Below are 23,595 nucleotides of genomic sequence, written 5' to 3'. Positions count from 1 at the left end.
TTGATAGGAATACTCCTCCACCGGTAGAATAGAATAATACTCCATCAGTAGAAGAGAGTAACACTCCACCGGCAGGAGACTCTTCATCTAATTGAAGAAAATTTCCTTGAGGGTTTAGCAATCAATGTGAAACATGCTATTATTCCCTCGGTTGATGGTGAGAAGTTAAAATTACTTCTATACCGGCAGATAAGTTAAGTCATTACTTAACCGGCAAGCATTAAATGTGGTAGTTGGCAAAAATAACATTATAAATCAATGTTTTTGGCTCCAATTTCATTTCACCAAGCATTCAAACAATCAAAGAGCACGAAAATTCCTGAGCAAAGACATTTCGAGCAAAGAAGTAAAGCAATTCAGCAAGCAATCTTTCCTAAGGCAGATAAAGGTATCTATATCCATGGCTTCTTCATCTATTCTTGAATTCATAGCAAACCCTATTGTAGTCGAAGTGATTAAATGCCCTAGACCCGTATTTTAGTTGGTTCCCAAAATTGCTAAGAAGGATGATAATGTTGGTGCATTTTCTCAAATTCCCAAAGGAGTAGTTTTTGCAGAAGACCCTAGAATGTAAATTCATTGTCACATAGAAGAATTAGGTGATGAGGAAATCAAGAGCATGTATAAGACTATAATTTGTGATGATTCTGGTAATGTGAAACCTGAACACAAAATAGTTGAAACCCTAGGATTCACTAAAATTCTCAGTATTCCGGATTTCCCTAAGGATGTTATAAGGATAGTTTTAAGTAGGGTTCATGGTGAATTCTTTTGGTTAGACTCAGTTCACAAAATCACAAAAGAGGTAGTAAAGGCTATGATAGGGTTACCCTCCACCAGTTAAAGGCCTGATAAAACAAAGAAGGTCTCAAATGACCTAGTGACTAACCTAACAGGTGCAACATCTGACAAGAGATCTTTAAGAGTGAATGATGTAACCGACATCAATGTCAAATTCATTAGCATGATTTTAGGGTATAAAACCACACATGCAAACAGGTTAAACTCAGTCTCTAGGATAATGAAAAAATAGATGTGTGTGAATGGTTGAAAGATGAGCTTATTGATAATCTTGGAAAAATTAAGAAAGACAAAAAGGGGACATTTAGATTTGGAAACCTACTTGTTTGTTTAATGTTGCATATAACAAAAAAGGTGCCTGGTATCAATAATAAGAATCTTGGTTTTGATATACTGGTAGGCAAACAATTGTCTGATTTACTAAATAACATGGGTGAAAATAGAGAAAAGAATATAAATGAGTACTTTCAGGCATTGAAGGCTTGGATGAATACTAGAGTCAGACTTTCACAAGCAATTGTAAATAAGTATAAGGATGAAATATGCTTTGTTATTAAGAAGGATGAGAGTTGGATGGAGGCAGTTGTCCCAAGAACCATTTGGGTTACTGAAATGGGTTATGAAACTGATGACAACATAATTGAAACAAATGCAAAAGCCCTTCTGGAAGCACCCAAGGAACCTAAAGAAGAGGTATTTGGCAGTGCTGAGACTATTGAAAACCAAATCCAATCAAATAAAAGGGTAAAGAAGTTAGAAGCAACAGTAAGAAGATGTTCTAGGCAAGAAAAGGATATCAAAGAAGATGTACTTAAACAAACCGGTATCATTGAAGATGAGTTAGAAACACTACAGCCAGAAACTCACCTTTCACCAGTAGTAACTTCTTCAAAAAGTGATATGCCAGCTACATTTAAAAGAGTTGTGAGGAAAAGAGAACCTTAACCGGTATCCACACCTTCTCCTAGAAGAACCAGATAGAAACAATAGGCAGTAAGGCCCCCAGCTAAGAAGATAACTCCTAAGAAGAAGAAGTTAACACCCAAAAAGAAGACTCAACAAAACATTGCTCCAATTGACAAACTACTAGATGAAATAACAGAGGATGGACAGTTGAAAAACATCAATAAATTATATGATTCATTATTAGTTGATGACAAGGAGAAAGTTGAAAACACTGTAATTCTACACTTGGACATTTACAAGAAATTTCTAATGCAAGTTGTAGATGAATTACCGGCAGAACTGTTTAAAAGACTTGAAGCTAGAAGGCAAGTTGTTGTAGAGCTTGATAAGAAAATGAAAATTGAAAAACTACTTGATGTTTATCCATTCAACTCACCAAAAGAGATAGATGGTCTGATCTTTGAGGCTAACCGGTCAGTATTTTCAATTGCACACCGGCATGTAGCACTTATGGTTGGTAGAGTAAATGAGGTTGCAGAGGAAACTACCAATGCATGGGACATATTCCTTGTAGAGAAGGAAAAGCAAGAAGAATATAGAAAACCCAAACACATCAAAGTATATCAGAAGGATAAGGATAAGGGAAAAGGCAAGGTTGGTGGACCACCTAGCATCAAAATAAAAGATAACTTATCCCTACCACCTCTAAATACTCCACCGGTAGTGACTACTAATAATCAACCGGATAGTGAGAGCATGGACATACCACAAGAGGACACCAATCCTAACTCTGAGGTATTATACATAGTGGACATTGATACTCAAAAGGTCAATATTGTGGTAGACAAGGATACAACTGAGAAGACAGATATGGTTAATGAGCAACTAGTAACTGATGGTACAAAAGGTAAACCGGTAGATGATAACACAGAGCAACAAGCAGAGCAATAGGCTCCATCACCATAACAGGTTCATACAGAGTCAGTGCCACCGGCATCAACTGAGCAAACCAAACCTTTGCTTAAAGAAATGGAAACACAAACTGACCTACCAGAGGTCACCACAAGCAAGGATATTGCTCCCACCGACGGAATACAAAGTGTTGGCTCTTCAAGTATAGAATTCAAACCAACTAATGTAACAGACATTCTTTTGAACTCCATAAAGAAGATAATAGATTGTAGCTCACAGGATTACAAGGCAATAGATGACACCATTCCAATTTTGAAAATGATAGCACCAAAATGTAATGTAGATAATAAAGATTCTTTGAGTCAACTTGACACTTTGTCTAAGTATATTACTGAAAACACTGTGACAGTTGAACAAATAAAAGAGAAAGCATTCAAGGAGAGATTAGAGAAGGAAAAACACAAATTCTTTGAGGAAGAAATAAAGAAGTGTACATGGCAGTTTGACACACTTCTACCGGAACTATGTAGCACATTGAAGGAATTCAAAACTTTGTACAGGGATACATGTAAAACTAACTTTCTGACTGTTGATATAAACAAGAAAATTAGCAAGATACAGGAAGAAATAAATCAACTAGCTGACAATTTCATCAATTCATCTGATTCATTATCAGTTTTTGAGCAGAAAATAACAGGTTTTGAGGAAGAACTACTAAAGTTGGAAAGAGACAAAGAAAGAATAAAAGGAAAGGCTAAAGATCTTAAATGGAGACTTAGTCCAAAATTGGACTATCTCGCCTCCTTAAGGAAAGAAATATTTGATGCTTTGGTTCAAGGACAGAAAACACCGGCAGAGAAAATGCAACACCTCACCGGTATAGTTCAGAGGACAGAGGCTGCAATAAAAGACAACAAAAAGTTCATTGAGAGCTTGAATCTGGTTTTGGCAGATCTTTTTCAAATTGTAACCAACCTGTTACAAGGATGAAGTGGGAAACCACTCTCATTGACACTTTGACAACCTTTGTCATTGTTGTGACAACCTTTGTCATTGTTGCCAAAGGGGGAGTAGTGGAATGAGAAAAATAATCAGCAAATGACTCATCAGCTCAAGGGGAGCACATATTATTTTGGTACACTTTTTTGGTAAGACAGTACCGACATATTCTTTTTGGATGATAATTTTTGGATTTTTCTCAATGAGTGTTGCCATCAATGCCAAAGGGGGAGATTGTTGGAAAATGCACACTCCAATGAGACATTGTAGGTGATTGAAGGTTTTGTCATTGATGGCAACCTTACAATCCTATGACACCAGCAAGACAATTCACCAGCACCGACAAAAATAGACCCTACACCGGCACAGAGACCACCGACAGCAAAAGGAAGCATACCGGCAGAGAAGCCGACAAGAATTTTGTTTGTAATATATTTTGTTTATTATTGTAAAATCATTGTAAGATGACTTGGAAAATTGTAAAATGACTCATATATATAAGAGATCATTGTAGAAAATTTTGTAATAGAAGGAAGGAAATATATAGGCAAAATAAGACAGACCTATTATGAGAATTATAGGTTAAGTGTTTATGTATGAAGCGAAGCTATAAACTGGTACTGGATCTGGCATAGTAGATTCTATTTTGAAGCAGTACAAGACATTGGATTTATATAATCCATTTTGTAAGTCAGTGAGACTTCCCATTTTGTAATTGAGCAGTGAGCTCTAGGCACTTGCCCTTCCTGCATGTGCAAGCCCCTCTTGTAGCAGTAATATTCTCTTATTGGCCAGTAAGTGAATATTGTGGGTCACAAATCCCACCGAGGTTTTTCCCACACCGGGTTTCCTCATTAGACTACTGTGTTATGGTGTGTTTTTCATGTGGGTACTGTTATCTTTGTTTATTGCATTATTTCTTGTTTAACGGTATTCAGTATTAATATGTTCTACATGTTTTAAGTTAAGAAAATCTAATAACCAGTTAGATACTGATTCACCCCCCCCCCCCTCTAAGTATCTGTGGGAATCCTAACAATGATGAACTCATCTAAGTATCAAAAATGAGAAATCAAAAATACTTATTTCATAAAATTCTATTCTAAGAATGATGGAGATTGTGCATGCTATTTGTTGTTTGATTTTGGGAAATAACTAGATATTCTATTTATTTTTTAAGTTGGGATGTGGTATCTTAGGTTCGTAATACCATTTTCACTTGGACAAGGTAACAATGATACTAGAGACATCTTCTATCTTAGGTGCACAATGGATGTTGATGATATTTTATAATTTCAATGTAGATTTGTGTAGAAATGATTAGAAAACATCTACTACACTAGCATTGCCAATAATAATTAGGGGACAATTCCATTTACAATATTAATAAGCTAGATTCGAATGAAAGAATGCCTTCTAGAGTAACCTAAAGAGTGCAAGATTCATATCTAAATAAATATGAATAGTTAAATGCACCAAGCATTCATACATAAGAATAATAATATTCTCATTTATCAAAATAATACTTCTTTAAATTTGATTTTGATAAAGCAATTCATAAAAGAAAAATTAAATGAAGGATGAGAACCCAAAACATAGCTTGCAAGCCATATCTCTATTGATCAGGTTGAAAGCACATGAATATTGAGAGGCGGTGAATCAATATTCCCACAGATTAAAGAAAACTTTTCACCAGTTATAGTTGTCCACAAAAATATCAAACAAACTTGACTAATATAAAGCAGTTAATGCAGAATAAACATGAAGAACACTACCACAAGATGAACACCAAATTTTATACATGGAAAACCCAAATGGGAAAAACCACGAAGAGTGTTAACTCTCAGGAGAGTATAACTAGTTATAATTGTGTTTACAAAGGGGTGGCATACTGTCGAGTGGCTCACTGCCAGATTACAAAATGACTCATTATCGAACTACTCACTGTAGATATACAAAGAGATGGATAACTATCAAATACTCACTACAAATGAAAAGGTTGAACTGAGAAGGTTTGCATCTCCAAATGCATGGGATCAATTCCAAGTTTAAGCTCAAATTACAAATCACAAACTCTACAGCAAATCCGGTTAGAGATTTTTGTACAACTATCCTGCAACAAGTCTGGTAAAGGACTACTGCAATACTATTTGCCTTTGTTGTCTGCAACATACACTGCTATCCTCGCCGCCAAACTTTCTTTTTCATATTACACACACCTTTTCTCACTCAATCTATACTTCTATATCTCTCTCTCTTGCTCTCTTGCATTTGCTACTACATATGCTTCTCCTGATCTGTTATGCTACTACATATATATATCGGATGGCACAAATACAAAATAGTGTGTCGGCCAAGCCCAATGTGTTATGAATATGCTTATGTCGGCCTCCACAAGGCTTCTACACGCTTCCTTTACATACTCTGATTACCAAGATTATCGAAAAAGGGTAGGGTCATCTGGATCCAAGAATAACAGCCCATAATCACAAGATCAAGCCCAATATCTCCAAAATGTAGGCTCCACATACACCAAGAAAACCACAACACAAAACTCAAAGAGACACTTCCAAAACTGCTAACATCAGGACACATAACTGATATCGAGATCAATGAGAACTCCTAACACTAGGATACTGAGATCAATGAGAACTAAATGAAACCTCTAAAGTCATTATCCAGGGATATCCATGCTGCATAAAAACTTCTGACTAAAACCACAACATCTGAACTGCACATCCATACTGACTACATACAATCCTTGCATACAACAATTAGGGTTATGACACATGTCACTTTCTATGTGGTCAATAAATCTCCTATGCACTCTATTTTTATACATATTTATGCAAGTTTTAATCAATCATGAAATATTCAATTAGTCATTACATTTAGTGTTTTTTTTCTTGCTTGTCTAGTATCATCTTCTATCCAAAAGATCTTTGGCCATTCTAACAAAATATTAACCAAATCCCAAGAGTTATCTCTCAAAAAGAACCCATACCTTAGGTACTCATCTTAGGGACTTATTTTTACTTAATTAATGAAGAAAAATATGTTAGAGTAAAAGGTTTTGTTTACTTAATTAATTTAATCATATTGATTAATTAATTAAGTCACCTTTTTCTTTTTTCACTTAAGCTAAATTTAGGAAGCTTTTTTAGGCATTTAGTAATCATTTAATATGCATGCATCCCTTAGGTATATTAATAATTAATTCATTATTAATTATTAATTGCTTTTTAGGGTTTCTATCTTTAGAATTAGATTTCTTTATAAGGATGACATATCCTTCATTGTAAATCAGGCAATATTCAATCAAGCATTCAATTCTTGTTATTGTCTTCAATATTCTCATTTGTTGTGCAATTTATTGTTTGTATGTAACAAGTATTCTTGCAGATGATTATCTGGGCTTGTGGGAATTCAACAATCATGAATTCTAACATGGTACCAAAGCTCTAGATCTGAAGACCATGTTCACCTTTTTAGGAGATATTTGTGATTTTCAACAATCGAAGCACTTTGGGATCAAACCAACATTTCCATTCGACTCAAAATGTCTAAAAACCCCAAGATCACCTGTTCATTCTCTCAGATCAAACACCGTTTGCTTTAGAGAAAAAATTTACCCTCCTTGGCTAGCCGTACGGACGCAGGTACAGTATAGGTAAATTTTTTGATTTAAAAAAAAAATCAAAATAAAACAAAACTATATTTTTTCAAAAAGAATTTTTTTGTGGGAAGGGGGTGAGCTTTTTTTTAAAAAAAACAATGAAATTTTTTTCGGGGAGCCGCAAGAAATATTCCCTACGACCCCATCTCATTGTACCTGCAGATACCATAGGCAGATCTCCGGCCTCACAGGGCCTGCAAGTACACTATAGGCATTGTGGGTGATCGCAATGTACCTGTGGTGTTCCTCTAGCACTGCGAACTCCGCAAGTTTGCGGACCCCACCCCGCAAGGGGTTTTAATTTTTTCTACTTTGACAAAAAGAAAAATTTAAATTAAAAAAACTTATTTTTTTATTTTGTTTTTTTAATAAAAACATTTTTTTATTAGTTTTTTTAATATAAAAAAAATTCTTTGATTGCATGTGTTTTTTCGATTTTTTAAATCCTTTTTTTTATGCATGCGGTTTTTTAATAAAAAACAAATTGTTTTTTTTTCTTTTTAAAAAGTTTTTTTTGATGTGCTTTTCTGGTTTTTTAATCAATTTTTTTTTTGCATACGTTTTAAAATAAAAAACAAATTGTTTTTTTTTCTTTTTTACAAAAAAAGAAAATTGGGGGGCATTTTTTTATGTCTTTTTAATAAAAAAAAACAAATTTTTCCCTAATCACCAAAATTGGAAACACGTTTTATTTTCACCTAACCTGTATGCAGTGTTCTTCAACTGACAACCTTGGGGGGGTCAGTTTTGTGATGCAGAGCATTCTGGATAACCAATCAAAACTCTAGGAACATGTTGATCCGTCTATATTTTCATCATGAGAACAACTCATTAGAGGCATATTTCATCATAATTCAACAATCAATCAATCAAGAAAACATAAATTTAATCTAGATATCAAACTTGCCAACTTGTTGTCCCCTTGGATAGACCTGTAGACAGAGGTCTATAACTCTCTAACAAGATAAACAAACCTCAATCCCTTCGGTCCGACCATGAATAACTGGATTAAAAACAACATATCCAACAATTATCAACATCCAACGGTTCGATTAAAAGTTATGGCCATTGCATGGAGACCCATTTATGTTGTACCCAAACAAAGCATGTGCATGCCCAGTCCGCCTAGGGCATCAAACATCTTTCAAAAAACAAACCTAAATAATCCGAAACCAATTTAACATGAACCCTTTATGGATTTAATTTCATAATATTTAATCCATTAAATTTTCCAATGGTTTAATCATTATATAAAGACAAATCATTGCCTGCAACTCCATTGAAGACAGTTTAAAACCAGTTTTCACCAAAATCTTCATAACTTCCACAAATATAAACAAAAACAACTCAAAAAAAATAAAAAATAAATAGGATTCACATATATTTCCAATAAATCTATTTAGAGGTCATAATTATTCCATATGACTCCATACCATATGCTGCAACATGACTATTCTCAGGAAACCTCAAATCTGCAATCAACAACTTTCACAAAAAATTCCATAAATTCTTCATTTCTAAATATAATCACTCCAAACCAAACGGAAAACAAATTTAATTCACATATCTAACTATTCATTATATATATACAAAGGTTTTCAGGTCACACATGGTCGTACAAGGCCTGGAAACTATTAGTCTCAAATTCTGGTTTCCCTCTTATCCCCCTATAAGAAAATTAATAACTATGTCTGCATATGAAGACATCAAGGAAAAAAGAACCTTAGAGTAACATATAACAAGGTTTTGAGAACCTTCTACAATTTGAACTTATCCAAAGTTCAAGCGGGTATACCTTTTGTGAATACTTTCACACTTTTAAATGAGATCCACAGTAAACCAGTGTCAAAAACCAATGGATTTCATCACCTCAACATAAACTAAAATTTTTGAATAAAAACTTATATACTTCTTCAATATTGATCTTCAATAAAATTAAAAAAGAATCCCACAACAAGTACCAGTACCTTATCCAGGCCACAGAGTCACCTAAATTTAGCAATAATTTTCAACAATTGAACATCATGATACGCCTCATCATCTCAGCTTTCATGAACCTCATAAATGCCTAACATATACATAGATCCTTTCCCATTTAACTACAATAATTCATCAGATTCATGGCAACACACAATAGATTTGCTGACATAAATATTCCTTGCACATTTAATCCCTCTCCTGAAGAGAAAATCCAGAAATAATGTCTATAAGATCACCTTACAATCCATGCTCATTCGAACAACCCTAGATTATCCAAATGAAACTAGCAAAATACAGAATGCACACCAGAAGACAGAAATTTTAGGCCTGAAACTTGGATTTATATATTTATATTCATTCTTGAAAATATTACATCATCCAAAGTCATCTCCATGAAACTAGAAAAAAGAAACCTAAATATATTTTTCTAGAGTTTCCTTACAAAATTCTTGTGATGACCTTCTCGCTAGTCCTGGTATCCATTTATAACATTATGGATGCATACAAGCTTCGAACATTCCTAGAAAGGTTTGTGATGACCTTTTCGCTACTCCTTTTTTGGCCTCATTGTAAGCCTTTAAGATGGTTTCCAATTTTAATTGGAGATTAGCCTTTTCTTTTGCCTCCTTTTCTTCTACTACCACACTAAACTTTGCAGTTTCCAAGACTGTGCTTGAAGCTTCCACCACCCCTGTATCTTGGACTCTTTTTACAATCATGCCTCCTAGGAGACTAGAATCTAATACACCTTTCCTCCTTTTACTCTCATCCTTCTTCAATGACCACATGACTAGACCATCATTATCTTTGCTGAAGGTCACTCCTTCCATGGGTTTGGTTTCCTTTCTTACTACTTCAAGAACCAGGGCATCAGCTATATCCCATTTAGGGAGGATTAAAACACCAGCATTAGACACCATCTCTCTTCCCTTCTCGGGAGTAATAGTCTTAAAATCCTCAATCATTTCTTGCTTCACCTCTTCTTCCACCTAAGTTACATCTCTGTGAGGCTATTCACTCTTTCTTTGCCCACATCTGGCTTTGAATTGTTCCATATTTTGCTTCCACACAAATTGCATGAAAGCCCCTGTTGTAACAAAATTATTGTCAACCAGGAACTCCTCACTGGCTTTCTTAACAGTAAGGTCTAACTCTCTGCCCTTTAGCTCACCATCAGTCAAGTTCATTTCAGCACTAGGTGGCTCTTCTGGCATCCCCTCTTGGGTCTCCTCATATGTGTAGGTAATCTCCCTGAGACTCCCTAACTATAACAATTGTTCGGCCACTGCCTGCTCATCTCCTATGTGGATAGAGGACTGAGATGGAGAATATTGAGGTTCACCAGTTTCAACTTCCTTCCCCACTCTTTTCCTTATAGGGAAATCTTGGATGTCAATGACATATTCAATTGCTCTTTTCCCTCTTGAAGTGGAGGGCTCACCTGTCACTAGCATCATCACACTGTACTTTGATTTCTTATGCATCACATAATCACTAGGTGGGATAGCCTTACCAAAGGCAGGCTTAGCTAGGACCAATTTAACCCTGTCAGGATCATTTTGCATTATAGCCTCCCTTTTTTCTTTCAAGGTTTGCATGAGGTCTTCAAAATAAAGAATCAAGAATTTGACTTTTTCCTCAAAAGGGTTGAAGCTAGAAAGAGGGTCATAACTACTATCAAATTGATGAATAAAGTCAAGAGCCCTTTTCTATGCAACCCACTTCTCCTTCCTCAGTTCCTGCTCATCTAAATTGAATTCATTCATAATTAAATCTTCAGGGAACTGAAATTGGTGAGGCCTACCTTTACACATTGCCCTCTTTCTAAACATGTCGTTGAAAAAGTCCTCAGGGTCTACACATGTTGAAACTATAGTTGACAACCTATATGGCTTAAAGAATTCTTCAAAATATTTCCAGCCACCTTTAGTGATCAAAAAATGATGGGCCATAGTAATGGTTGGGAAAATGGTCTCTTTACCCCTATTTGTCAGCTACCCCTATTTGTCAGCTATGCCTCTTGTACACCTCCAATTTTCCTCAAGCCTTCTGCAATCCCTATCTTCAATGGGACCTGATAGGGAAATAGATAGGGAGTACCTCTGAAACCATACACTCTGAAAATAGTAGAAAAAAGGTACAAATACATATCTCCCTAATTGTGAACAATCTTAATACCCTCAGCAAACTCTTTAGGCCTGAGGAATTCCAAGAGAGCCTTAGGAATCCTAGGGTTACCTGTGCACAAAATAATCCTAATCTTAGATGCAAAGCATCTATCAAACTTTAGATAACTAGCATCCTCTCTATCCCAGGATAAAACAGTGCTCCAAAGTTGAACAGGCATCTCTTCCTTATCCTTCACCTTAACCAAATCCATTTCCTTTGCAAAATAGTCAGCACCCTTGAACAAAAACATGTGCATTAGAAAAGAATACCATCCAAACGGTCCGTCCACCTTGCCATTTTTTATCCCTACTAGCCCTGCATGAATTGCATTAGTAAGGTATGGTGCATAATCAAATGTTATTGCCAGAGAGGGGTTTAGAATCTATGCAATCATCAGCATGTAATGGGTTGGTATGTTTTTCTCAGCATCTTCTCCAAAAATCTGACATAGTTCCCAATACATACCCTTAGCTCTTAGAGTAAACAGATTCAAGGAGAAGGGTTCCATTGTACTGAGGCCTACAACTGTTAACCCTCCTATTTTAACAAAGAACTCTTTCAATGAGCCCCTCCTAAGGTGATCCCTTTGTGCATCATAAACTTGAGCCAGTGATTCAAAATCAATAGGCTCTAACAAATTTGAAGCCTCACTAAGCTTGAACACACTTCTGAATTAATCATCTTTAATTTCAATCAGGGCTGATCCTTTCACATTCCTGATACATCTAGCTATAGGGTCATAATTTTGGGCAACCAAAGTCAACAAATCTACATCCATGAACACACCAGGAACTATAAGCTTCCCCACATCCAATTCCCATATGCTATTTAAAGGGGCAAGGGAATGTCTCTGACCAAAACCTACATTGAACAATCCTAAACCTGACAGCCCTATTTGTGGATCCCTTAACCAATTACCTTTATCAAATAGGCCATCCCCAATTCTTAGATGAGCGTTCTTTGGTACCAATTCTTTAGCTTTAGCCCCGGCATTGGTTGACATAGTTAATTGTTCCAAAAAATCATCACAAATGTTCCTATCCTAGTAATTCACTTTTCCTATCAACTCCCTTCTTGGTGTCATCTTGATAATGCAACTATATCAATTGAGACTTGCACAGACCTCTAATGAAACAATTCACACAACAATCACCGACTTCAGACCACAATCAGCAAGAAAAAGTACAAAAAACTTGTTATTCGCTTGAAGAAAACCGCTCTACAACAGACTCATTGAAATGATGCCAACATTCAAGTTGATGCAGACTCTAATACGGAAAGTTGGCATTGAATTTTAGAAATTAATCCCACATGCTTCGGCCATCACCTCATAATTGAATTCACAAATTGAATTCAAAAACGGGCTCCAACGGATCATAAATTCTCTGAGTATTTCCTCTATTTCATTGTTTCGCTATTTCTCAAAGCTTAAAACCTCCGCACTTTTCTTTCGTGAAACAATGACAACCGCTGCATCACGGTAATTGCACTGCTTTTATTCCGTTTGGTCTTTCTGTGTTAGTGACAGGCCCTAGCTTCTTTTCGCTATTTCGCGAGCCTTAAAGCTTATGCAATTTTCCTTTGCAATGCAACACCGGCCATTAGATCATGATCTACCTGCCCGGTCTTTATTTCCTACAACGATCGTTAGTCTTATTAACTAACCGCACATCACCTTGATGGCTAACGATTTTCGCCATTTCACAGAGACTAAACTATAGGCATCTTCGGGCTACGAAACAACGACAACCGTTGGATCGACCACAAGATGAACACCTTTTAACATGCTTTAGACCTTTCAAGTGGGCCTTTTATCTCGGAGACCACTTGCTTTATCTCATCACCGGTTAACAAACGCCACGTGGCAGTCGGTTATTTACTCAGGAATTTCCATCAAGTTCTATTCTAAAACTGCCACGTGCTTTACTTTACTATTCCCCACATAACTACCGATTAAACCAAGGCAGACCCTCAACTACCCTTTAAAAATCCACGCGCAATTGACAGGTCACCATTACACTCCATGGAACAAACCATCTATCTTGCCATGTCATCCGTCGTGTGATTGCCACATCATTTCGCTATTTCATGAACATTAATCTCCGCTTGACTTTAGGCCACGAATCCACGACAACCATCCGACTAAATCATACTTAATCGGCCTTTAACTTTATAACCTGCCTGTCCTTCGGGCCCACCGACCCCTTTCGCCATTTCGCAGAGCCTAAAACTCAAGTTACTTATCTTTGCGAAGCAGTGGTATCTATTGGATCTCAGGAACTTGCTCATCGGTTACCCTTGCTATGACCACCTCACCCGGGCCCACCACCTTTTCTCTATTTCGTGAAAGGTAGAACACATGTATCTTCTGGCCGCGAATCAACGTGAGTTGTTGATCTTTTCTAAACCGATTATTCTTTAACCAAAGAAGTTGCTCGCCTATGGGACTCACCAAGTCTTTTCGTTGTTTCACAAAACTTATATCACGTGCATCTTGGGGTAGCGAATCAACGTGAGCCGTTGGATTTAAAGCAAGATGCAGTCCTTTAATCTAACGGTCAATCCATCTAGTTGGGCCCGCCTAGCCTTTTCGCTATTTCGCAAACATTAACTTGTTGGCATCTTTGCCTAGCGAAACAACGACAACTGCAAGATTAACAATGAGTTGCACAATAATTAAGGGGCCCGACAAACATTAAAACAAGATAAAGGTAAAGGCGCACAGATTTAAAAAATTAAGGGACCGCCTAGGGAAATAACTAACAAGGGGACAGTTTTTATGATAGATCGACCCTTCTCTAAGTGGTAAAAGTAATGCAGAAATAGAACATAAGGGTTTTTTCAAACATAGGAAGGGTTAAAACTCAAAAATCTTAAACCCTCTTCTAACCCAAGAAAATCAGAGGCAACAAGGTCATACTAGATATATTTTTTTTTGCAAACTTTTAGCCAACTATGGAACAAGAATATCCAATTTTAAACAGTGATAACAATGGCTCTAACTGGGGATGGTTGATTGCAAGATCAACACAAGAATTCAGAAACACTCTGGAGAACAGACCAAACACAAGCCCAAAAAAACAACAACAAAAGCAAACCTAAATATGTATAGACTAAGACCTATTGTGCATGGACATTAAGAGAAGTAATGTTTCAGGAATTGTCCATGCACTAGAAAAATCTATACCTCATCATTCATATTCTGTAAAAAATATGAATCCTTTCCATTAAGATCACAAACCACAGAAGGGCCTATCCATAGTAACTCAATTTTTTTGTGTTTTCCCTTATCTTGTCCTTTCGCATTCCATTGAAGAACCACATCACCAATTTGAAACTTTCTCAACAAGGTCCTTTTGTCAAATAGATATTTGGACTGCAATTGGATCTTCAAATTTCTCTTGTGAGCCAAAGTTCTAATTTCTTCTATCTCCACCATCTGAATCATCCGGTCTTCCATAGGTTTAGATAACTCCATGTCTTCAGCTTGCAGGAACTTATACACTGGAAGAAGATTATTGACTGGCACCCTAGATTGCATACCACAGACTAACTCAAAAGGTGAGACACCAATTGCTCTCTTAACAGTAACCCTATCAACCCACAGGGCTAATTTCAACTTCTAGTCCCAAGACCTTTTATTTTCCTCCAAGATTTTCTTAATAATGCTCAAGAGGCTCTTATTACTTGATTCAGCTTGCCCATTATCCTAAGGATGATAAGACAAAGAGTAGGACATAACTATTCCATGGCTGGTGCAAAATTCAACAAACTCTTCTAACTTGAAGCTCATGGCATTATCCATCACTAGTTTTACAGGGACTCTAAATCTGTTTATGACATTATCCATCAGGAAGTCAATAACAACCTTACTTGTGGCTCTCCTAGTGGGTATAGCTTCAATCCACTTGGTAAAATAATCAGTAGCTACTATAATCCACCGATGACCTATTCCTGATTTTTCAACGATTTCTCCAATAAAATCAATGCCCCATTGGACAAAAGGAGCTTCCACTGTGACTGGATTGAGGGGTAAAGCTCCCTCATACTTCAATTTTGATGAAAACTTCTGGCATGGGTCACATCTTTGGACATGTTCATGGGAATCTTTAAACAAAGTAGGCCAATAATATCCAGCCTGAACTATCTTACCAGCAGTTGTCTTAGCAGAGTAGTGACCCCCACACACGCCATCATGCATTTCAGTTAACACTCTTTTAGCCTGGGATTTATCCAAACACATTAGCAATGCCCCATCTCTATTCCACCAAAATAGATCACCCTGAATGAGGACATATTTATGTGACTTCAACTTCAGAGTTCTTCTCTAGTTATGGGTCATTCCTTCTGAAAATGTTGCATCTCTTAAAAAATGTACTATCTCTGAGTACCAGGGTTGTGCCTCAATACTGGTGACCAGGATGTTCTCAACTTCAACATTATTCACTTCAACATCAAGAAGGTTTGATTCAGCCATAAGCTTAGCAAGGCCTAAACCTCTCACCAATTTAGTGATCTTAATTTCTAAATCATATTCTTGGATTATGGTTATCCATCTACATCTTTTACCTGTGACCTCAGACTGGGATAGAATATCTTTGACAGCCGCATGTGGGACATAAGCAATTACTAGTGCATATACAAGATATGGCCTAAAAGCTTTAACACCCTTGACCAAAGCATATGCTTTCTTCTCCATAATTTCATACTTTAACTCTGCAACCTGTAAAGATTTGCTATAAAAAGCTATAGGATGTTCATATCCTTCATTATCCTTTTGTAAAAGAACTGCAGCCACTGTGTGATATGAAGCAAAAGAAAACAAAGAGAAAGGCTTACTGTAGTCATGGGACTTCAACACTGGTGCCTCTTGAATAGCCCTTTTGATTTCATCAAAAGCCTTTGAAGCTTCTTGATCCCAGTAGAACTTTGTATCCCTTTTAAGAAGTTTAACAATGGGCTTGACTATCTCTGCAAAATTTGCAATAAATCTTCTAACAAAATTTACTTTGCCCAAGAAAGATTGGATACCTTTAACATTCTTTGGCTCAGGCACATTGTTTATAGCCTCAATTCTTTCAGGGTCTATTCTTACCCATTCTTTGGAGACAATATGCCCTAGCAGCTTCCCTTCAGTAACAACAAAATGACACTTTTTAGGATTTAAGGATACTCCAAATTCTAGAGCTTTATTGAAAACCTGTTCTAAGTGTCCACAGTGGTCATCTGCCCTTTTGGAGAAGCATGTCAAATCATCTTGATATACTACCATGATAATATTGATGAATTCCTTGAAAGCTACATCCATTGCCCTCTGAAAAGTAGCTCCAACATTTTTCAAACCAAAAGGCATTCTGACATACACGTATGTTCCCCAAGGGGTGGTGAAAGCAGTTTTGAATTGTTCAGATTCTTTTACTAACACCTGGTTATACCCTGAGAACCCATCCATCATAGACAATAGGTCACAACTAGTTACTCTTTGCAACATCACCTCCATATTAGGAGAAGAGTAATTATCTTTCAAGGAAGCAACATTTAGGTTCCTAAAATCAACACAGAGTCTTATGTCCCCATTCTTCTTTCTAACCGGGACCAAATTTGAGACCCATGATGAATGCCTTATAGGATTAATAATTCCCCCTTCCCTTAACTTGGTCAATTTTTGCATTTTAGATTCCAACAGGGGGTTGATAGGTCTTTGTTTTTGTCTAAAAGGCTTAGCATCTGGAAGCAAAGGGACTTCATGCTGAAACAAATCCTGTCTATACGCCTTCAGATCTTCATAAGACCAAGAAAAGACATGATTATATTTCTTTAATAAATTCATAAGGTTTATTTTGACATGAGGAGGCAAATTTTTTCCAATATACACCAACTTAGGGGATGATTTTGTCCCCAAGTTTACTTCCTCTAGTTCATCTAACTTAGTGGTTGACTGCTGGTGTAGATGATTGTCACTATAACTGAACATACCTTCTAGTTCCACCAACCACTGAAATAGGTCTTTTCCAAACATAGTTTCTCTATTTTCAACCACTTCCACCAAGGCATTGTGTAATGCCCCTACCCTGGTCGGACTTGTAAAACCCGTTTGATCTTGATTGACTTCCTATGTGGCATTCTTGAATGGTAGGTTAACCGTGATGCAATGTGGAGTTTAGATAATATAAATAATTGTGTATACCTATTATTGTGCTTTTGCATCGATTCTTGTGTAAATTGAATTGTTTCCTAACTCATGTGATAAATCTCGAGCTAACGCCTTCATTGAATATGTATATGTATATGTATGCTTGCATGATTCATGGGTGTAGGAGATTTCAGGTACAACACCGCCTAGGGCGAGGTTCATCTCCTTCGGGATTCGCAGGTTTGAGTAAACCTCCTCCGTCCTCAGAATTCAGATTTGGGGGTCATAAAACTCTCGTCTTGCCTTAGCCATGGTCAGGTGAGCATCGTGTGTGTGGTTCGTGGGGCTTTCTTTCCGTTGGGTTGCGTGTTGTGTGATTTGGTGGACTTCCTCGGTTTGTGTGCCATGCGCGAGGTAAGTGGAGTTTCTAATCCTAAGTATTTAATTCAATTTAATGAGTAGATGTACGCATTAGTAATTTAGAAATTTAAAATAGGTAGTTTCTTTTATATGATTAATCGTTAATTTAAAGAGATCGCTTTAATTATAATTGTACCAAGCTTAAAGCATTTAAATTGAAATAATGTGTTCATTTACGCATTAAAAGTTGAGGAATTAAAATAAATAGGTTTCTTTCAAGAGATTAGTCATTTATTAAAAAGGTCGCTTTATTATGTTGTAGCGAGTTAATTTAATAGTTAATTTTAAAAATAACAAAATTCAATGAGTTATGCGTTTTAGAAAGGAAAGATTTAAAGTCTTTGGGAAATAGAAATAAATTAATCATTTTCGCATTTTGGAAGAAAAAGGGTAAATTTTATTATTTAAAAGAAATTATTTTCTTTTTACTTGTAAAGCTGATATAGTATAAAGGATTGATTTTTGGAAATTTAAATTGAATTAAATACCTTACCCTTGTTAATAGTTCAAAATATAAAATGTTGGCTAAAGGAATATGGAGAAATTAAAATTAGAATTAAATAAGAAATAGAGGCATTTTAATTTTAATTAGAAAATCGAATAAGAGGTATTGAATAATGGAAAGGAATGATTTCCATTTTGCATTTTTTCTTTTATTTTAAAAATAAATGCCGAAATTCGAAATTGAAAATTAGGTCAAAAATGGGGTTTCTCATTTTAACCTAGTTTTTGAAATGTTTTTGGGGGGTTCTCTTTTGGGGATCTTTTTGGAAATGGAGGTGGGAAAATGTTGGAGAAAATGGAGTTCTCTTGCTTGGAGTTGCAGGTGGAGCTCTCCTTCAAGTCTTGCCCGGAATGCAATATGAGGTAGGATTCCAACCTACCCCTTTTATTTATTGTTGAATCAAAAAAATACAAATTTGTGTTTGAATGTTCTCCATGAAATGCTGGAAAAATAGAAATGATACTACCCATGAGTGTTCTTAAGATTTAGTTTTCAGTTTTGTTGAAAGCTTGGTTGTTCTTGGATTTAAGATTTGTCAAGATTTCTTGGACTTTTTGAAAGAAGAAAAAAAAAATCTTCCCCAATCTATTGCTTAAATATTCTGGAAAAAAGATAAGAAAGGATAAAAAGAAGAGAAAAAAAAAAAATAGCTATGGTTGTGACTGTGTAAGGTTTTTCTTTCAGTATCCTCATTCAAAAAAATTGGTCTTAGTCTTAAACTGTGAATCTTCCATATGTTTATAAAAAAAATGTATATAAAAAAAATTAATCAAAAAAAAATATAAATTAGCGGCTAGGGTTGGAAGGCGGAGGAGCCGAGGGCTCTACCCGCGCCCTCCTCCCCACAGGCCGCAGGGACCGCAGCCACTAAGTGGGCCGCAAGGATCCCTGCGTGCACTGTGGCCGTAGGGTAAAACCTGCGACCACAATGTCCACAGGGAAACCCTGCGTCCATGGCGGCCCGCAGGGGGAAATCCCTGTGCCTGTTCGGCAGCGAGGGAGCTGGGGTTCCCGCCTCTTCCGTGTTGGAAGGTGGGCCCCCCAGTGTCCCCTCCTTTTTTTTTAATTCTATTTTTAGTTTTTTTTGTGTGTTTTATTTTTTTATCAAAAAAAATAATAATAATAAAAAAAATTGATTTTAATGACAGTGTTTTTTTTTAATATGGTATTTTTTTTGTTAATAATTAATTTGTTTTAATGATGCATATATTTAACGTGAAGGTTAATTTTTGTATCAATAAATAATTAATTTTGAAATCGTTCATTATTGGACCATGCTATTAATATATATATATATTTAAAGAGATTTATATATAATTATATGTTGAATAGTATTTTATAATTAGAGATTTTTTTTAAAACAATACAGTATTCAGGAAACACATAGTGATTCTATCCAAGCATTCTGTGAATTTAGAAATAGGAATCGAGAATGTTAAAGTATTTTGAGTTCGTCATGGAAATTTTGAAAACTCAATTAATATGCTAGCAAGATCATCCGAAACTTACTAATGTGTCGATTTGAGGTTTGGAAGAAAATGAAACCTCCTTTTAGTAAAATAAATAGTTTAGTTAATTCTTCCCCGATGATGTGAAATAGATAATGGAAAAAATGGCAAGTTTATTTTATGTTTTCGCTTGTGTTAAGTACTGGCAAGACTTTGCTAGGATTGTTTGGACTCTGTCATCTGTTTACTTGTGTTGGTCATGGCCGGTTACATCCCGAGATAGAGTAGCATCCATCATTTGAACCTGTAATTGCTTGAAGTGTTTAGTTGGATCCGCTTCAAAAGGGATCATTATGTAAATTCCGACCGAGGTGTCTATTGCATATTGGTTGTGTTCGCCTAAGTGGAAAAGATGTAAAAGTCATGTGATTATGTAAGTTCCTAACTATATTAAATGCCAGAGGGCTCTTGCAGTTGAGCAGACCCGGAGATGTAGCCCCTTAGGGGTGAACTCCGAGATCATATCTATGTTATGTGATGTTTTAGCTTCCTTTGTTTCATGCTGTAAGTAATCATGTATGGTTGTATCTTGTATGTGTATAATGGGAATTAAATGCGGTTTAATCAAGGTGCATAAAATTATTCATCTTGATAAATGTAGGAATCAAGTTCATAAAACATTGTAAGTATGATTATGGAAAAGAACTTGGTTTATGTTAATCAAAGGAAATAATGGTGGAAAGAATCTCTTTAGGATGCCTTTATTATTTTAGCTTGATATAAGTTGGTAATTTGAATGAATGTGAATGGGAGACAAAGTTAGAATTAATGTTATAAATTCTAGGTTGAAATTTAAAGGATGAACCTCATATAGGTATTTACCTTTTTATCTCAGTTAATGAGCATTGTCATGTTAGTTATATCGCACTATATTGGATGAATTTGTATAGTTATTTATGTTGTAATCATAACAAATAATCCTTACCAGATTAATTTGATAATTGGGTGAACTCAACTAGATATCCAGGTTATAACCCTATTAAATGAATTTCTTTATGATCAGCTAAAATTGAACTAAAAGGGGAAGGTTTCAATTAGCTGTTTATATCCTAATCTTGGTAAATGTATCCTTTCATATTAACTTCATTTAACTAAAGAGAGTGACATGCAATAAGATAGTTATATTCTAATCCTAATGGGAGAACGACACTATGAACTTATATTTTAATCCTGTAATGATGAATATCATCTTGCTAACTATATTTCAATTTAAAGGATGAACTCATGTGCTCCTAATACATTTTCACCTTAATGAATATAGTCCATCTATTAGCATTAGTAAAACTTCAATGAATGAATTCTATGGCTACTCACATTTTATCCTCCATAAAAGAACTACGACTCTTTAGTTTGGTTATGCTTAAACTTTAATGAGGGAACCTCACTCAATTAAATGTAGTTTAATCCTTAATGAACGAATCTCATCTTATTAGCCATACTTTTAATATTAAAGAAAGATATCAGTTGTGGGTGGTTATCTTAAAACCAATGGATGAACTTCGTTATATTAATCGAATTGAACCTTAAGGGAGGCCTCTTAAATTAATTATGTTTTAAAGTGCATTGAGTAAATAACCTCACGATGGCCTCCTAACCACCCAAAGTAAATGAATGCTTCCTAAAATTATAATATGTCAAATCATTGAACATATATATAATCATGTCTTATGCATTATCTCATAATTAAGATATCTGGCTTATTGGATCAATTGACACGAGTTGAGTTAGGTGTAAGGTTACGTAATCACGTTGGGAAACTCCTTAGGTTCATTTAGCCTTCCGCTGTGTTATCTAAGTTTTAGATAACTCCAAAATATCTTAAATGTTGTAACTTATTATTAATGCTCTTAACTATTATTATAAAAAAAAAAATTACACTCTATTTGAGTGTTTTTAACTTAAACCCTTAGGGGTTTCCTGGCGAGGCATTACACATTGCAATCAATTTTTTGTCCATCATAGTCATCAATGCATTGTATAAACCTGAGAATATCTTCATCATCAGCAAACACTTGTCAATTATATACATTGTCAGGAATGGCAAGCCTAGCTTTTATCTCAACTGTGGATATACCAGTTAGTGTTGCATCATCATTCTTTAATGCCATGTTTGCTAAGAAACCAGCCATGATATTCTTAGATCTTTCTATCCAATTTATAGAGAATGCACTAAAATGCTCAATCACATCCCATACTGTATGCTTGTATCTTTTCAGTCTATCATTCTTAGATGCATACTTAGCTCTAACTTGAGAAACAACCAATTTTGAGTCTCCTAACACTTTTAACAACTGAATGCCATGCCTTTTTGTAACTTCAAGTCCCAATAACAAGGTTTTGTATTCAGAAGTGTTATTTGTACACTGAAAAGCTAACAGAAAGGAATATTTGAAGGTTATATTTGAAGGGGACACAAAAAGAACTCTTGCTCCATATCCTTCTTTAGAGCAAGCTCCATCAAAATACATGTGCCACAAACCATGTTGTTGAGATTCCAATTCAGTCGCAATAGAGTCAGTATTCTTCAATTGAGGTAAAATTGGCTGTAATCTAAAATTGTCAAGATCCACATCAATCATACAGTTGAGCATACTAGAGTCTACTTTCTCAATTACCCTAGGGGCACGTGGTTCTCTATACAATTTTACTCGGTTTTCATTAATTGGGATAGTAGCATATGACAGATCCAACTAAACATTTCCACCCACTGCTGCAGCCCACTGTCTAGATAACAACATGCCATAATGAGGTTTGGTGTCAGTTACAATGACATCCATCTTGTATGTTGCTTCAGGGAATGCTGCTATTTTTACTTCAACATCTTTCATTGTACCTATCACTGGCACTTCTCTGTTATCCATAGCATAACATTTCCCATACACTGTACTCACTGACAATCCTAATTCTTTCATGACACCATAAGGCATTATATTTGCAGCTGCACCAGAATCTATCATACAGTTTTTAATTAACCGGTTATTTACTAACAAAGTAACATAGAAAGGATCAACTTGTGAGGGTTCTTGTGTAATAGTTGTTCCAACATATACCTCTGGGGTTTGTAACTCCTAGTCCTTTTCATCCTTAGTTGAACCGGAAGGTAAAGGTGTGTTACTATCAGATATTTTAGAAAATAAAGATAAAGCAGATTCTCTATGTTCCTTTATTTTCAATAATTCTTTCAATGGGACAGTGACCTTCATCTGGGTAAGAGCCCGAGTCATATCAAATGTGGAATTATTAATCAACTCAGTATTAGTCTTAACTTTCTCTGTCTTAGGCTGACTTGCCTTCTTCATTATGACATTTCCTTGTATATCACTAGTAGCTTTATCATCCATACCCTTCGCTACATCTTTAACTTGGTTCTTCTTTTCTTGACCATCTTGAGGCAAGGTGGTATTACTTGCTACTTTCTTCTGGGATACTTCTTTTATAAACATTGAGCCAGGTTCACCTTGATCCCCATCCTTCTTAGTACTTCTCAAATTGTAATTGTGCTTAGCTTTGGCTATGGCAGCTTTAGTGAGATTTATTACTTCTTCGTCACTAGGCTTTCTGAGATGAACTTCTTCATCTTCAATTG

This window comes from Cryptomeria japonica, chromosome 2 (assembly GCF_030272615.1).
Source record: "Cryptomeria japonica chromosome 2, Sugi_1.0, whole genome shotgun sequence".
NCBI lineage: Eukaryota > Viridiplantae > Streptophyta > Pinopsida > Cupressales > Cupressaceae > Cryptomeria > Cryptomeria japonica.
This window is presented reverse-complemented; position numbering follows the sequence as displayed.